Source organism: Microcaecilia unicolor, chromosome 3 (genome assembly GCF_901765095.1).
Source record: "Microcaecilia unicolor chromosome 3, aMicUni1.1, whole genome shotgun sequence".
Lineage (NCBI taxonomy): Eukaryota > Metazoa > Chordata > Amphibia > Gymnophiona > Siphonopidae > Microcaecilia > Microcaecilia unicolor.
In genome coordinates, this window is record NC_044033.1 from 52,991,544 (window position 1) to 53,010,069 (window position 18,526).

Genomic DNA, 18,526 nt, shown 5'->3' on the forward strand with positions numbered 1-18,526 from the left:
AGGAGGAGACTCAAATGGCACTCTTGAGTGAACAGAATATTTTGGCTGAAGCTAATCGCAAAATTGCTGCACACTAGAAAAAGACTGAGGCTCCGAAGATTTGTTTGGGTGTTAAGTGTGCAGATTGTGAATAATCAAAAAGGGGACAGAAAAATAAAGGAAAAATTAATGTCTTACCTAATTTTCTTTCCTTTAATCCAACCAGGCCAGTCCGGACTAATCAGTTATGTCTATCCACCAGCGGAAGGAGACAAAAAAACAGTTCCAAGTAACTCGCCCCTTAAGGGTATCTTGCAACCTGGAATGTTCAGTATTTCTAATAGAAGCCTTAATACTATGCATAGATGAAGAACCTACATTCCCTGCAGCAACAACCGCACCCACCTGCACAAATGCAAGGATCGAGACCTGAAAGGCCCAAAAAGACTGAGCGTCTGGACTAGTCTGTTTGGATTAAAGGAAAGAAAATCATCAGGTAAGAATTTTTCCTTCCTTGTCATCCACCAGACCAGCCCAGACTAATGAGGTGTAGCAAAGCAGTGTCTCTAGTAGGGCGGGAGAAACCCAAGGAACAAGATCCAAGATCAAAAGTGGAAGACAGAGCCCCTAACTGAAAGATACAGGAACCCCACGCCATGATATGCGAGAGGCAAAGAAGTGCACCAAGAGAGTTAGAGCACCCTGAATCCCAGAACCCTTCAAACAAGTGCCGGAAACTGGGATCCTCCAAAACAGAGGACGCTTTGTGCCCAACAGTGTCTGCGTAGGATCCAGGAAAAGGAGAGGAAGTTATACTCCCCTGTCCAGAGGAAGGCACAGGTTCCATTGCAAAAAGAGGCAAGGCAAACGTCCTGAGAAGGCAAAAAGTATAGCGAGGATTGAAAATAACATTGAGTAAGGGCAGAGCAGGAGACAGAGTACCCTGTAGCCAATCCTATGCAGCAGCTATAGACACAGTATGCCTGCTCGAAGTTCAAAGCGTAACCTCCACACACACACAAAAAAAAAACATAACAGGGAAAACAGAGTACCCGCCTGGGAAAACTAATGAAGCCCAGAAAAATGTCCGTCTCGCATAAGCAGGAGAATGCCACAAAGGCAAGGCCAAATCAATGGTCATCTCAATTAGGCGGCCCCAAATGAGCCATGGCCATTCTCTCCATGGCCAACCAGAGGAAATAGTGGTTAGGGTGGTGGACTTTGGTCCTGGGGAACTGAGTTCAATTCCCACTTCAAGCACAGGCAGCTCCTTGTGACTCTGGGCAAGTCACTTAACCCTCCATTGCCCCACGTAAGCCGCATTGAGCCTGCCATGAGTGGGAAAGTGTGGGGTACAAATGTAACAAAAAAAAAAATCCCCAAAAGTAAACATGGACAAACAGAAGAAAGGGAAGAGTGTCCCAGGGAGGGAGGTTAAGGAGAAGCCAGAGCAAAAGAACCAATAGCACTCTGCCAGGAGAGGAAAAAAAGGAGCAAATGCTAGAGATAGCCAACCCTCCGCGCTCAGCTCTGGGAAAAAAATTGTAAAAAGGGACTCGGAACGGCACCCTAGAGATGACTTGAGAGGGCATCCCAGCAGAAAAAGCGAATGATACATACCTGTAGCAGGTGTTCTCCGAGGACAGCAGGCTGATTGTTCTCACGACTGGGTAGACCTCCACAGAACCCCCTCCAACCGGAAGAAAAGTCTCGTGGGAGGTCCCGCACGCAGGGCACGCCCACCGCGCATGCGGAGCCGTGTTCCCGCCCGTGCACGACCGCTCCCGCTCAGTTAAATGACAAGCAAAGGAATAAGAAAAACGCAACTCCAAAGGGGAGGAGGAAGGGATGGTGAGAACAATCATCCTGCTGTCCTCGAACACCTGCTACAAGTATGTACCATTCGCTTTCTCCGAGGACAAGCAGGCTGCTTGTTCTCACGACTGGGGTATCCCTAGCTCTCAGGCTCACTCAAAACAACAAACAGGGTCAACTGGACCTTGCAATGGCGAGGACATAACAAAAATTGTCCTACGAAGAACAACTAACTGGGAGTGCAGACTGAACAGAATGAAACCGGGCCCAGGAAGGTGGAGTTGGATTCAAACCCCAAACAGATTCTGCAGCACTGACTGCCCAAACCGACTGTCGCATCGGGTATCCTGCTGGAGGCAGTAATGTGACGTGAATGTGTGGACTGATGACCACTTTGCAGCCTTACAAATCTCTTCAATAGTGGCTGACTTCAAGTGTGCCACTGACGCCGCCATGGCTCTAACATTATGAGCCGTGACATGACCCTCAAGAGTCAGCCCAGCCTGGGCGTAAGTGAAGGAAATGCAATCTGCTAGCCAATTGGAGATGGTGCGTTTCCAGACAGCGACCCCCTTCCTATTGGGGTCGAAAGAAACAAACAATTGGGCGGAATGTCTATGGGGCTATGTCCGCTCCAGGTAGAAGGCCAATGCTCTTTCGCAGTCCAATGTGTGCAACTGACGTTCAGCAGGGCGGGTATGAGGATGGGGAAAAAAATGTTGGCAAGACAATTGACTGGTTCAGATGGAACTCCAACACCACCTTTGGCAGGAACTAAGGATGAATGCAGAGGACTACTCTGTTATGATGAAATTTTGTATAAGGAGCATGAGCTACCAGGGCTTGAAGCTCACTGGCTCTACGAGCTGAAGTAACTGCCACCAAGAAAATGACCTTCCAGGTCAAGTACTTCAGATGGCATGAATTCAGTGGCTCAAAAGGAGGTTTCATCACCTGGGACGATGTTGAGATCCCACGACACTGAAGGCTTGACAGGGAGCTTTGACAAAAGCAAACCTCTCATGAATCGAACGACTAAAGGCTGTCCAGAGATGGGCTTGCCCTCTACACGATGATGGTAAGCACTAATTGCACTAAGGTGGTTCCTTACTGAGTTGGTCTTGAGACCAGACTCCGATAAGTGCAGAAGGTATTCAAGCAGGGTCTGTGAAGGACAAGAGCGAGGTTCTAGGGCCTTGCCCTCACACCAGACAACAAACCATCTCCACTTAAAAAAGTAACTCTTCTTAGTGTAATCCTTCCTGGAAGCAAGCAAGACGCGGAAGACACCCTCGGACAGACCCAAGGTAGCAAAATCTACACCCTCAACATCCAGGCCGTGAGAGCCAGAGACTGAAGGTTGGGGTGCAGAAGCGCTCCCTCGTTCTGCGAAATGAGGGTTGGAAAACACTCCAATCTCCACGGTTCTGCGGAGGATAACTCCAGAAGAAGAGGGAACCAGATCTGACGGAGCCAAAAGGGCGCGATCAGAATCATGGTGCCGCGGTCTTGCTTGAGTTTCATTAAGGTCTTCCCTACCAAAGGTATGGGAGGATACGCATACAGGAGGCCCTCCCCCCAATGTAGGAGAAAGCCATCTGGCGCTAGTCTGCCATGTGCCTGTAGTCTGGAACAGAACTGAGGCAGCTTGTGATTGGTCTGGGAGGCGAAAAGGTCCACCGAGGGGGTGCCCCACTCTCCGAAGATCTTGCGTACCACCCTGGAATGGAGCGACCACTCGTGCGGTTGCATGAGTCTGCTCAGCCTTATCGGCCAGACTGTTTACGCCTGCCAGGTACATGGCTTGGAGAAGCATGCTGTGCTGGCACGCCCAGCGCCACATCCCGACGGCCTCCTGAAACAGGAGGCGAGATCCGGTGACCCCCTGCTTGTTGATCTAGTACATTGCAACCTGATTGTCTGTCCGGATTTGGATAATTTGGAAGGATAGCCGATCTCTGAAAGCCTTCAGCACGTTCCAGACCGCTCGGAGCTCCATGAGCTTGATCTGAAGACCTGCTTCCTGGAAGGACCACACCCCTTGGGTGTGGATTCCATCGACAGGGGCCCCCCACCCCAAGAGATGCATCCATGGTCACCACTTTTTGCGGCTGAGGAATTTGAAACAGGCATCCCAAGGTCAAATTGGTCCGAATCGTCCACCAGCGCAGCGAATTGAGACAACTGATGGGCAGGTGGATGACATCTTCTAGATTCCTGGTGGCCTGGCACCACTTGGAAGCTAGGGTCCATTGAGCTGATCTCATGTGAAGACGAGCCATGGGAGTCACATGGACTGTAGAGGCCATATGGCCCAGGAGTCTCAACATGTGCCGAGCTGTGATCTGCTAGGACGTTCTGGCCCGAGAGGCGAGAGACAGAAGGTTCTGAGCCCTCTCCTCGGAAGATAGGCATGAGCCGTCTGTGAATTCAGCAGAGCTCCTATGAATTCGAGAGATTGAACTGGCTGGAGATGGGACTTCGGGTAATTTATTACAAACCCCAGCAGCTCCAGAAGTTGAATAATGCACTGCATGGACTGAAGAGCTCCTGCCTCCGAGGTGCTCTTCAGCAGCCAATCGTTGAGATACGGGAACACATGCACCCCCAGCTTACAAAGGTACGCCGCAACCACTACCAGGCACTTCGTGAATACCCGTGGTGCAGAGGTGAGCCCAAAGGGCAGCACACAATACTGAAAGTGCCGTGTTCCCAGACGGAATCGTAGATACTGTCTGTGAGCTGGCAGTATCGGGATGAGAGTATAAGCATCCTTTAAATCCAGGGAGCATAGCCAGTCGTCCTTCTGAATCAGGGGAAGAAGGGTGCCCAAGGAAAGCATCCTGAACTTTTCTCAAACCAGATATTTGTTCAGGCCTCTCAGGTCTAGGATGGGGCGCATCCCCCGTTTTCTTTTCCACAAGGAAGTACCTGGAAAAGAATCCCTGCCCCTCCTGCCCGGGTGACACGGGCTCGACTGCATTGGCGCTGAGAAGGGCGGAGAGTTCCTCTGCAAGTACCTGCCTGTGGTGGGAGCTGAAAGATTGAGCTCCCGGTGGGCAATTTGGCGGAGTGGAGATCAAATTCAGGATGTACCCACACCGCACTATTTGGAGAACCCACTGGTCGGAGGTTATGACAGGCTACCTTTGGTGAAAAACTTTCAACCTCCCCCCGACCAGCAGGACGTCCGGCACGGGCACGTTTATGGCGGCTATGCTTCCATGGATCCAGTCAAAAGCCCGTCCCCTGCTTTTGCTATGAAGCTACAGAGGTCTGCTTGGTCGCACGCTGTTGATGGGAACGAGCGGGCTGGGGCTGGCCCTGTGCCTGAGAAGGCCTTTGGGCCAGCTGGTTGTACCTACGCATGCTGTAGGCATAGGGTGCAGACTGCCGGGCCCGGGAAAAACGTCCACCTGTGGAGGTAGATGGTGAAGGCGCCCGGTGGGAGATTGTCGAGAGCAGTTTCCCGCTGGTGGAGCTGCTCAACCAACCGCTCGACTTTCTCGCCGAAAATATTATCCCCCTGGCAAGGGACATCCACCAGCCGTTGCTGGGTCCGGTTGTCCAGGTCAGAGGCACACAGCCATGAGAGCCTGCGCATCACTATACCCTGGGCAGCGGCTCTGGATGCAACATCACAAGTGTCATAAATACCCCTGGACAGGAATTTGTGACACGCCTTCAGCTGCCTGACCACCTCCTGAAAGGGCCTGGCCTGCTCCGGTGGGAGCTTGTCAACCAGGTCCGCCAGTTGCCGCACATTGTTCCGGATGTGGATGCTCATGTAGAGCTGGTATGATTGAATCTTGGTCACGAGCATGGAAGAATGATAGGCCTTCCTCCCAAACGAGTCCAGAGTGCGAAACTCCCACCCCGGGGGCGACGAGGCGGTATTGCTCGAACTCTTGGCCCTCTTGAGAGCAGAGTCCACGACCGCTGAGTCATGTGGCAACTGAGGTCGCATCAACTCCGGGTCTGTGTGGACTCTATATTGGGACTCTGCTTTCTTGGGGATGGTGGGATTAGATAGGGACAGTTGAAGCCCCTGTCTCCTTCAGGACATTGTGCAACGGTACCGTGGAAGACTCTCTAGGTGGTGATGGATAATCGAGGACCTCGAGCATCTCGGCCCTCAGCTCATCCACGGTGACCACTGGGAAGGGAATGCTCACAGACATGTCCCGGACAAAAGAGGCAAAGGAGAGGCTTTCTGGAGGCGAGAGCTTCCTCTACGGTGAAGGCGTGGGGTCAGAAGGAAGACCAGCAGACTCCTCAGAGAAATATCTTGGATCCTCCCCCTCCTCCCATGAGGCCTCCTCCTCGGTGTCGGACAGGATTTCTCTGACCTCAGTCCACAACCGGGCCCGTCTCGACCCCGAGGAACCACGTCCTTGATGATGGTGCTGAGAGGTGGACTCCCGCGCCGGCAGGGACAAAGCTCCCTCCATCGACGTCGATTCCACCTGAGTGGCAGTCGAGACCGGCGCCGCAAGCGGTACCGGTGTCGAGGGCCGCATCACAGGGCCAGAGCCAGCCAGCGCTTCCATCAACGGCGCAGAGGGCAGACTGCGCAGCAGCCCCTCCAGGATACCTGGGAGGATGGCTCGGAGACACTCGTCCAGGGCCACTGTCAGGAGTGGCAGGGGGCCGGTGTAGGCGTCGGTGCCCAAATCTGCCCGGGTCCAGAAGACGGTACCGGGGTGCCCGACGACCTGCACATCGACACCTCTTCAATGGAGGGGGAGCGGTCCTCCCAGCGTCGACGCTTTTCAGGAGCCGAGTCTCTCGACGCCCCTGAGCTTCCGGTCCCATGCGCCGGGGGCGACCGATGACGGTGCTTCTTGGCAAGCTTCTTCCGATGTCCGTCATCAGCGCTCCACAGCACAGACGAGGAGGAGGTGGAGTCCCCACGCCTCCTCGGGGTCGGGTCCAACAGGGTTCGGTCCCAATGGCCCTGGGCAGCGGGACCAGCCGAGGCGGGTGAAGGCTCACTCATCTGTTCCCCGCTCCCATCACTGGCAGGTCGTCGGGCCAAAGGAACCTGTGCTCCTAGGTTCGATGCCATGCTCAGCGCCGAAGTCGCCGACACCGGTACCGATGCCGAAGTTCCTGCCGTCGGCAACGATGCCGCTGACGTTGTCGAAGGGCCGGCAAGTTCCAAAAAGACGGTCCCGAAGAACTTGCCTCACCATCTGCGTCCGCTTTTTCAAGCCGAGACACAAGGTGCACGCTTTGGAATTATGCTCCAGCCCTAGGCACTGGAGGCACCAAGCGTGAGTATCGGACGGCAAGATTTGCCGGTCACACCGACCACACTTTTTAAATCCGCTCGGGACCTTCGAGGACATCGACGGAAAAATCACGTCGGCGAGGTCAAAACCGTCGATGGTGGCAGTAAAAAGGGCCACAAAAAAAGAGAAACTCGGACGCATGGCCATAAGGCCACGACAACGGCGAAAGAAAAGGTAAAAACAGACTCGACGGAAAGGGAGACTTCCCTACAGAATTTTTTTATACATATAACACTAGGAAAAGGAACGCGCGTACACAAAAGGAAATAGCGGACAAGGCCGCGAAAACGGTTTTCCGGGGCTGACAAGGAGAGGGACGAAACTTCGTCTCTCTCCAGCATGAAAAAACAGAAACTGAGCGGGAGCGGTCGCGCATGCGCGGTGGGCGTACCCCACTTGCGGGCCCTCCCGCGAGACTTTTCTTCCGGTTGGAGGGGACTGCCGTGGACGTCTACCTAGACGTGAGAACAAGCAGCCTGCTTGTCCTCGGAGAATAAATCATACATGGTATCAGTTAAAAAAGAAGAACCCATCTCTATCTTAGCCACTTCAGCATCCACTAAAGCGAAGTCATCTGCAGACCTATCCAAAACCCGCTCAGACCATCTCAAACAAGCCCTTGCTACCAATGAACCAGATATAGCTGCTTGGACTGCTAAGGCAGAGACATCAAAAGAAGACTTCAAAAGAGATACCATCTGACGATCTAGACTTACACATCTTTTAGCCTTGTACCTCCATCCATAGGAATGGTATTGCACTTGGTAGCAGCAGAAACCACCGCATCAACTACTGGTTTTAAGCATTAAGGATAAAGTAAGAACCATAGACCTTCAGAGAAAAAAAGGAGTATCTGGCACATTCCACTGTGCTTGGATGTCTCTGATATCTTGATGCATAGGAAAGGTTTTACCAGCTTTCCTAATACCTACCTTTAACCAAAAGATCCACCTTGCGCTCCTGAACAATTACTGAATCATCTTCATAATTTAATGTAGAAGAAACTAAAACTACGAATTCCTACAAGTCCTCCTTCTGAAAAATTCGTACTATGGAAGGAAGGGAAAATTAGGTTCTTACCTTGGTAATTTTGTTTCCTTTAGTCACAGCAGATGAATCCATTAACTGATGGGTTGAGTCCGCCTATTAGCAGGTGGAGATAGAGAAAGCGAGGTTACTAATCTGTAGCAGGTATTCTCCAAGGACAGCAGTCTGATTGCTCTTACTGATGGGTGACGTCCACTGCAGCCCCAGGATCGGAAGATCTTCCTAGCAACAGAAGTTTGCTAGCTCTCGCGAGATCCGCATGCATCACGCATGCACAACCGTCTTCCCACCCGCTACAGCGTGTTCCTCAGTCCAGTATAAAGCAAAGACAAGGGAAGACACAACTCCAAAAGGGAGGAGGGCGGGATTGTGAGATCAGCCTGCTGTCCTCAGAGAGTACCTGCTACAGGTTAGTAACCTCACTTTCTCCGAGGACAAGCAGGCTGCTTGTTCTCGCTGATGGGGTATCCCTAGCCCCCAGGCTCACTCAAAACAACAAACATTGGTCAATTGGGCCTCACAACGGCAAGGACATAACTGAGATTGACCTATAACCATAACCAACTAACGTTAGGAGTGCAGCCTGAAACAGAATAAAAATGGGCCTAGGGGGGTGGAGTTGGATTCTAAACCCCAAACAGATTCTGCAGCACCGACTGCCTGAACCGACTGTCGCGTCGGGTATCCTGCTGTAGGCAGTAATGAGATGTGAATATGTGGACAGATGACCACGTCGCAGCCTTGCAAATCTCTTCAATAGTGGCTGACTTCAAGTGGGCCACTGACGCTGCCATGGCTCGAGCACTATGAGCCGTGACATGGCCCTCAAGAGGCAGCCCAGCGTGAAGGAAATGCAATCTGCTAGCCAATTTGAGATGGTGTGTTTCCCGACAGCCACTCCAGTTCTATTGGGGTCGAAAGAAACAAAACTGGGCGGACTGTCTGTGGGGCTGTGTCCGCTCCAGATAGAAGGCCAATGCTCGCTTGCAGTCCCAATGTGTGCAACTGACGTTCAGCAGGGCGGGTATGAGGCCGGGGAAAGAATGTTGACAAGACAATTGACTGGTTAACATGGAACTTCGACACCACCTTTGGCAAGAACTTAGGGTCAGTGCGGAGGACTACTCTGTTATGATGAAATTTGGTACAAGGAGCATGAGCTACTAAGGCATGAAACTGACTCTACGAGCTGAAGTGACTGCCACCAAGAAAATGACCTTCCAGGTCAAGTACTTCAGATGGCAAGAATTCAGTGGCTCAAAAGGAGGTTTCATCAGCTGGTTGAGAACGACATTGAGATCCCATGACACAGTGGGAGGTTTGACAAGGGGCTTTGACAAAAGTAAACCTCTCATGAATCGAACAACTAAAGGCTGTCCCGAAATAGGATTACCCTCTACACGGTAATGAAAAGCACTAATTGCGCTAAGATGAACTCTTACAGATTTGGTCTTAAGACCAGACTCAGACAAGTGCCGAAGGTATTCAAGCAGGGTCTGTGCAGGACAAGAACGAGGATCTAGGGCCTGGCTGTCACACCAGATGGCAAACCTCTTCCACTTGGAAGCATAACACCTCTTTGTGGAATCTTTCCTGGAAGCAAGCAAGACTCTGGAGACACCCTCAGGAAGACCCAAGGAGGCAAAGTCTACGCTCTCAACATCCAGGCCGTGAGAGTCAGGGACTGGAGGTTGGGATGCAGAAGCGCCCCCTCGTTCTGAGTTATGAGGGTTGGAAAACACTCCAATCTCCACGGTTCTTCGGAGGACAACTCCAGAAGAGGGAACCAGATCTGTTGCGGCCAGAATGGAGCGATCAGAATCATGGTTCCATGGTCCTGCTTGAGTTTCAGCAAAGTCTTCCCTACAAGGGTATAGGAGGATACGCGTACAGGAGGCCCTTCCCCCAATGCAGGAGAAAGGTATCCGAAGCTAGTCTGCCGTGGGCCTGAAGTCTGGAACAGAACTGAGGGACCTTGTGATTGGTCTGAGTGGCAAAAAGATCTACCATGGGGGTGCCCCACGCTTGAAAGATCTTGCGAACTACTCTCGAATTGAGAGACCACTCGTGAGGTTGCATTATCCTGCTCAACCTGTCGGCCAGACTGTTTACGCCTGGCAGATACGTGGCTTGGAGAAACATGCCATAACGGCGAGCCCAAAGTCACATCCCAACGGCTTCCTGACACAGGGGGCGAGATCCAGTGCCCCCCTGCTTGTTGATGTAATATATAGCAACCTGATTGTCTGTCTGAATTTGGATAATTTGGTTGGATAGCCGATCTGTGAAAGCCTTCAGTGCGTTCCAGACCGCTCGTAACTCCAGGAGGTTGATCTGAAAACCTGTCTCCTGGAGGGACCAGTATCCCTGGGTGTGAAGCCCATCGACATGAGCTCCCCACCCCAGGAGAGCCGCATCCGTAGTCAGCACTTTTTGCGGCTGAGGAATTTGAAAGGGACGTCCCAAGGCCAAATTGGAGCGAATTCTCCACCAATGTAGGGATCTGAGAAAAACTGGACAGCTGGATCACGTCTTCTAGTTCCCCCGCAGCTTGGTACCACTGGGAAGCTAGAGTCCAATGAGCAGATCTCATGTGAAGACGGGCCATGGGAGTCACGTGGACTGTGGAGGCCATGTGGCCGAGCAATCTCAACAACATCAGCCGAGCTGTGATCCACTGAGACACTCGTACCCAGGAGACCAGGGACAAAAGATTGTCCGTCCTGGCCTCGGGGAGGTAGGCATGAGCCGTCTGGGAGTCCAGCAGAGCTCCTATGAATTCTAGTCTTTGAACTGGAAGAAGGTGAGACTTTGGATAATCACAAACCCCAGTAGCTCCAGGAGTTGAATAGTCACCTGCATGGACTGTAGAGCTCCCGCCTCTGAGGTGTTCTTTACCAGCCAATCGTCGAGATAAAGGAACACATGCACTCCCCGTCTGCGTAGAGATGCTGCCACAACAGCCAGGCATTTCGTGAACACCCTGGGTGCTGAGGCGAGACCAAAGGGTAGCACACAGTACTGAAAATGCTGTGTTTCCAGACGGAATCAAAGATACTGTCTGTGAGCTGGCAGTATCGGGATGCGAGTATAAGCATCCTTTAAGTCCAGAGAGCATAGCCAATCGTTTTTCTGAATCATGGGAAGAAGGGTGCCCAGGGAAAGCATCCTGAACTTTTCTCGAGGTATTTGTTCAGGGCCCTTAGGTCTAGGATGGGACGCATCCCCCCTGTCTTCTTTTCCACAAGGAAGTACCTGGAATAGAATCCCAGCCCTTCTTGCCCCGGTGGCATGGGCTCGACCGCATTGGCGCTGAGAAGGGCGGAGAGTTCCTCTGCAAGTACCTGCTTGTGCTGGAAGCTGAAAGACTGAGCTCCCGGCGGACAATTTGGAGGTTTTGAGCTCAAATTGAGGGCGTTTCCTAGCTGGACTACTTGAAGAACCCACTGGTCAGAGGTTATGAGAGGACACCTTTGGTGAAAAAACTTTAACCTCCCTCCGACCGTCAAGTCGTCCGGCACAGATACTTTTATCTCGGCTATGCTCGCCTGGAGCCAGTCAAAAGCCCGTCCCTTGCTTTTGCTGGGGAGCTGCAGGGGCCTGTTGAGGCACACGCTGTTGACGCGAATGAGCGCGCTGGGGCTTAGCCTGAGCAGGCTGGCGGGAAGGTGGATTGTACCTACGCCTATTAGAAGCATAGGGAACATTCCTCCTCCCCCCATAAAAACGTTTACCTGAAGAGGTAAATGCTGAAGGCGTCCGGTGGGAGAGTTTGTCAAATGCGGTGTCCGGCTGGTGGAGTTCTTCTATCACCTTTTCGACACGCTCACCAAAAATGGATCTTGGACACGAGCATAGCAGAATGGTAGGCCTTCCTCCCAAAGAGTCAAGAGTCTTAGATTCATGGCCCAGGGGCGCCGAGGCGTAATCTCTACTACTCTTGGCTTTCTTGAGAGCCGAGTCCACAACTCCAGAGTCATGAGGCAACTGGGTCCTCATGAACTCCGGGTCCCGATGGGCTCGATACAGGGACTCAATCTTTTTGGGAATGTGGGGGTTACTTAACGGTTTCACCCAGTTCGCCATCAATGTCTGCTTCAGGACATTATGAAGGAGAACAGTGGACGACTCCTTAGGTGGTGAAGGATAGTACAGGACCTCGAACATCTCAGCCCTGGGCTCATCCTCAGTAACCACTGGGAAGGGAATGGCCATAGACATTTCCCGGACAAAGGAAGAGAAAGACAAACTCTCAGGGGGAGAAAGCTTTCTCTCTGGCAAAGGGTTGGGATCGGAAGGAAGACCACAAGACTCCTCGTCAGAGAAATACCTGGTGTCCTCCTCCGCCTTCCACGAGGCCTCACCATCGGTATCGGACACAAGTTCATGAACTTCAGTCCGAGGCCGAGCCCGTCTCGACACCGAGGAACCCGGTCCCCTACGGCAGTGTCGAGAAGAAGACTCCCGCACCGGCGGCGACGAACCTTCCTCCAGCGACATCGGTGGGGAGTCCTCCTGGGTGGCAGCAGACGCCGATACCTCAAGCAGCACCAGTGTCGCAGTCCGCACCACGGGCAGAGAGCCAACTGCTGCATGACTCGACGGTACCGCCAGCGCAGGCACAGGCGGTACCGGAGCAGAAGAACGCAGCAGCCTTTCCAGGATACCTGGAAGGATGGCCTCGAGGCGCTCGTCCAGAGTGGTTGTCGAGGAAGACAGTGGGGCCGGTACAGACGACGAGCTGAGAACCTGTCTAGGGCATGGAGGCGGTACCGGACTGTCCGGAGCAGAGCGCATCGACACCTCTTGTATGGAGGACAAGCGGTCCTCCCAGCATCGACGCTTCACGGGTACCGAATCCCTCGGTGTCCCGGAGCTCTCGGTACCATGGCGGGAAGGTGACCGATGACGGTGCTTCTTCGCCTTCACGCGAAGCATGGCATCAGGGCCTCCTGGTACCGAATAAGACGACGTCGAAGCCAGACGTCTCCTCAGGGCCGGGTCCGAAGATGGTCGGTCCCAGGGGGCCTGCACAGCAGGAGCCCTCGAGGCAGGTAGAGACCCACTCGATGGCTCACTGCTACCAGCGTGGGATTTCTGGACAGCCATCACCTTCACTCCAGACGTCGACGCTCCCTCTGACGCCGACATCGATACCGGCGATGACCTCGGTACCGCTGGCTCAGACAACGTCGAAAGATCGGACGAGGCTCTGAACAGAATGTTCCACTGAGCCAATCTCACCGCCTGGGTCCTCTTTTTAAGCTGGAGGCACAACGTACAGGCGTCCAGGCGATGACCAGCCCTGAGACACTGAAGACACGATACATGTCTATCAGTTAGCGAGATCGTCCGGTGGCACCGCGTACACTTCTTGAAGCTGCTGGCAGGCTTCAAGGACATGGGCGGAAAAATCGCGCCAGCGAGGTCAAACGCGATAATGCCGAAAAAAAGGCACCAAAAAAAAAAAAAAAAAAGAGGGAAAAAGACCCGAACAGGCCGCAGACGGAAAGGAAAGGAAACTTACCCGGAAAAAACACTTTTTTTTTTTTAAACACACGAGAGGAGAAATCGAAGAACAAGCCAAAAAGGCGCTAAACCGCAACGAAGAACGCGACGAGGGAACGAGCGATACACGTCCATTCTGACCACAGAAAAAGAGAGACTGAGGCGCACGCTGTAGCAGGCGGGAAGACGGTCGCGCATGCGGATCTCGCGAGAGCTAGTAAACTTCTGTTGCTAGGAAGATCTTCCGATCCTGGGGCTGCCGTGGACGTCATCCATCAGTGAGAACAAGCAGCCTGCTTGTCCTCGGAGAACACTGAAAAACCAGTGCTCTATGGACGGCTAGCTCCATCTGCCTTCAGTATTTGAAACTTCCAAAGCAGAGTGTATCCTCAAAGTAGAATAACATGAACTTTCCTCCCAGCGCACGAATGCCCCAGAACAGGAGCAATAATCACACAAAGGAGGGACGATCTCAACCTCCTGTAACAGAACAGAAATCCTGAAGACTGTTTTCCAACTTCTCCCAATGAGGGAACATGTCTGCAGGAAACAACTGAACAAATAGACAGGGAGGGATCATGGATTCATCTGCTGTGACTAAAGGAAAGAAAATTACCAAGGTAAGAACCTAATTTTCCCTTCCTTGTCATCAGCAGCCGATGATCCATTAACTGATGGGATGTACAAAAGCACTCCCTAGTTAGGGCGGGAATCTGTCACTCCCCGAGCAAGCACTTGCACTCCAAACTGCATGTCCCGCTTCACTGCAACATCCAGCCTGTAATGCCGGACAAAGGAGCGCTTAGAAGCCCAAGTAGCCGCACTACAGATCTCCTGAAGAGAGAGTGCTCCTGTTTCAGCCCATGAAAAGGAAATCGCTCTCGTGGAATGCGCTTTAAATGCGTCAGGTGGAGACAGCCCTGACAGCAGATACGCAGAAAAAATTACTTCCTTGAGCCAATGGGCTATAGTGGCCTTAGACGCCGGAGATCCTCTTCGATGACCTGACAAGACAAAAAAGTGATCAGAGGTCCTGAAGTCATTTGACATTTGCAGATACTGCAAGAGAGCCCTGCGAACATCCAGAAGATATAACTGCCCAAAAGATTCCGGAAACTCCTCCCTAGTAAAGGAGGGCAGATAAATGGGCTGGTTTAGGTGAAACGCTGAAACCACCTCAGGCAGGAAGGAAGGCACAGTACACACCGTAACTCCGGACTCTGAGAATTGCAGAAAGGGGTCTTGACAGGACAGCGCCTGGAGCTCAGACACACGTCTTGCCGAGGTTATGGCCTCCAAAAAGACTGTCTTTAGAGTCGCATCCTACTCTGAAGCTCGCCTCAGCAGCTCGAAGAGCGAACACTGGAGAGCCTTCAACACCAGCCCCAGGTTCCAAGCCGGACACAGCAGCCGCACTGGCGAGCGGAGTCGGAGCGCCCCTCTTAGAAATCGGGCAACGTCCAGATGAGCGGCCAGGGAAAGGCCAGAGACCTTCCCTCGAAAACATGCCAATGCTGCCACTTGCACTCACAGGGAACTGTAGGCCAAGCCTTTTTGTAAACCACTGCAAAAACTCCAGTATCAGCGAGACTGTAGCCCTCGTAGGTGGGATCGCCTTTGAAACACACCACACCTCAAACTGGCGCCAGATCCGAGCATAAACAACGGAAGTGGACCGCTTGCGGGCCTGCAAGAAAGTGGAGTTGACTGTTAGAATAGCCTTTGTCTCTCAATTGCGCCCTCTCAAGAGCCATGCCGTAAGACCAAAGTGGCAGGGATCCTCCATGGTCACCGGACCCTGCATCAACAGGTTCGATACCAGAGGCAAAGGCAGAGGGGCCTCCACCAGCATCCGCCGGAGGTCCGCGTACCACGGCCGCCTGGGCCAATCCGGGACAATGAGAATCACCACTCCTTGATGTAGCCGAATTCACAGGAGGACTATCAAGGGCCAAGGAGGGAACACATACAGGAGGCCCGAAGGCCAAGGTTGAGCCAAGGCATCCAAGCCTGCCGAGCGAGGATCTCTCCGTCTGCTGAAGAAGGACGGAACTTTGGCATTTGCGCTTGATGCCATTAGATCCGCTACGGGCGTTCCCCATTTGGCACAGATCTGAAGAAACACTGTCTGCCAGTTCCCACTCCGCTGGGTCGATTTGATGCCTGCTTAGAAAATCGGCGTCCACGTTGCTCTGACCTGCTATATGAGCTGCTGACAGAAGCTGCAGGTGTAGCTCGGCCCAGTGGCAAATCTGAGCGGCCTCCATGGCCAGTGCTGTGCACCGAGTGCCGCCCTGTCTATTTATGTAGGCCACAGCTGCCGTATTGTCCGACAGAACTCGGACAGCCAGCCCCTCCAGAGTCTTGTGAAAGGCCAGAAGAGCCTGGAATATCGCTCTCAGTTCCAAGTGATTGATGGACCACCCCGATTCCACGGGTGTCCACAGGCCCTGGGCATAGCTTCCCTTGCAATGTGCTCCCCAGCCGACCAGGCTGGCATCGGTTATTACCAGGCACCAAGAGAGAAGCGCCAGCAGCATTCCTCACCGCAGCATGCTGTCAGAGAGCCACCACTCCATACTGAGCCAGGCCGCAGGGAGCCACGTGAGTCTGCGTCGATAATCCTGGGACATTGGAGACCATCATTGAAGGAGGGCAATCTGCAGAGGTCTCGTGCTCTCTCGCCCATGGCACCACCTCCAAAGTGGCCATCATCGACCCCAGCAGCTGGACAAAGTCCCAAGCTCGCAGGCGAGGCATCCGAAGGAGCAGATGCGCCTGGTTCTGAATCTTGCACCACCTTTGCTCGGGTAGAAAGACAAACCCCGAGGCCGTGTCGAACCGGACCCCCAAATATTCGAGAGACTGAGGGGGGGGGGGGGGGAGTCAGGTGACTTTTGGGTATATTGACAACCCAGCCTAGAGATTGAAGTACTGAGACCACTCTGGCTGTGGCCAGACGACTTTCGTCTGCCGAATCCACTCTGATGAGCCAGTCATCAAGGTATAGGTGAACCCGGATACCCTCTCGCCTGAGAAAGGCAGTTACTACCACCATAACCTTGGAAAAGGTGCGGGAAGCTGTGGTGAGGCCAAAAGGCAAGGCCCAAAACTGGAAATGTTTTCCCAACACCGCAAACTGGAGAAACCGTTGATGCGGGGGCCAAATAGGAATGTGCAAGTAAGCTTCTTTTAGGTCCAGAGACGTGAGAAATGCTCCTGGCTGTACCACCGCAATGACGGAGCGCAGGGTTTCTATGCAAAAATGTCGCACTCTTAGTGCCTCGTTGACTGACCTTAAGTCGAGGATCGGTCGGAAAGACCTGCCTTTCCGAGGCACCACAAAGTAAATGGAGTAGCGACCGGAGCCGCATTCCCCGGGAGGCACAGGGATCACCGCTCCAAAGTGCAACAAGACTTGTAAGGTCTCCTCTATCGCCGCCCTTTTGACGGCAGTACCACATCAAGACTCCACAAACACGTCTCTCACTGGGGCGCTGAATTCCAATCGGTAACCTTCTCTGATCGGGTCCAGGACCCACAGATCGGAGGTAATCTTGGTCCATTCCTCAAGAAAGAGGGAAAGATGTCCTCCTACTGCAGGAATCAAGGGAAGCTTCACCAGCCTGTGCTTAGAGGCCGTGTCAGCCGCCCAATGCCGTAGCCATAGTAGGCAGCGGGCCACAACCGCCACAGATATCTGTTTAGCCGAAGCTCTGACCAGATCATAGAGGGCATCAGCCAAAAATAACAGGGCCGACTCCATCCGTGGTGCAACCTCATCGAGGGACTCCGCACCATCCGCGTGCTGTTCCACTGCCTGTTGTAACCAAGAAAGGCAACCCGGGCATTATAGGAACTGCAAATAGACGCCCTTAAGGCGAAGCCCGAGATCTCAAGGGAAAAATTAGGTTCTTGTGGTAATTTTCTTTCCTTTAGTCATAGCAGATGAATCCTTACGAGTGGGTTGTGTCCATCAACCAGCAGGGGGAGATAGAGAGCACTGAAAAACCATAGTGCCTCATGGCCAGCTAGCTCCATCTGCCTCTTCAGTATTTGAAGCTTCCAAAGCAGTGTTACACCGCAAAGCATAATAACATAACTTTCCTCACAGCGGATGAACGCCCCAGAACAGAAGCAGTAATTCAAAGGAGGGATGAATTCAACCTCCTGTAACAGAAATCCTGAAGACAACTTCTCCCAATGAGGGAACATATCTACAGGAAAAGCTGAACCTAAAATTAACATCAACACACACAATGAACCACTGAGGGAGGGCTCATGGATTCATCTGCTATGACTAAAGGAAAGAAAATTACCAAGGTAAGAACCTAATTTTCCCTTCCTTGTCATCAAGCAGATGAATCCATTACGAGTGGGATGTATCAAAGCAATCCCTAGATAGGGTGGGAACAAGCCACACCACGCGCCAGCACTTGTGCTCCAAAATGCGCGTCTCTCCTGGCAGCCACATCCAGCCTGTAATGTCGGGCAAAAGAGAGCTTAGAAGCCCATGTCACTGCACATCTCTTGAAGAGAGAGTGCTCCAGTTTCAGCCCAGGAAGAGGAGATTGCTCTTGTGGAATGTGCCTTAAAGGCTTCAGGCGGAGGCCGGCCAGACAACAAATATGCTGAAAAAATAGCTTCTTTGAGCCAACGGGTTATAGTGGCCTTAGACGCTAGAGACCCTCTGCGCAGACCTGACAATAGAACAAAAAGATGGTCAGAGGTCCTGAAGGCATTTGACATGCGCAGATATGCAACAGAGCCCTTCGCACATCCAGAAGGTGCAACTGCCCAAACAATTCTAAAAATTCCTCTTTAGAAAAGGAAGGCAGGAAAATAGGCTGGTTTAGGTGAAACGCTGAAACCACCTTAGTCGG

The 18,526-nt window shown here is 52.7% G+C and overlaps 1 protein-coding gene across 9 annotated transcripts in view; it reads right to left on the reverse strand.

Annotated features, from left to right (window-relative positions):
* AFDN (afadin, adherens junction formation factor) overlaps window positions 1-18,526 on the reverse strand; it is a 414,469-nt gene that overhangs the window by 385,566 nt on the left and 10,377 nt on the right. The gene's annotated exons all lie outside the window — the stretch shown is intronic.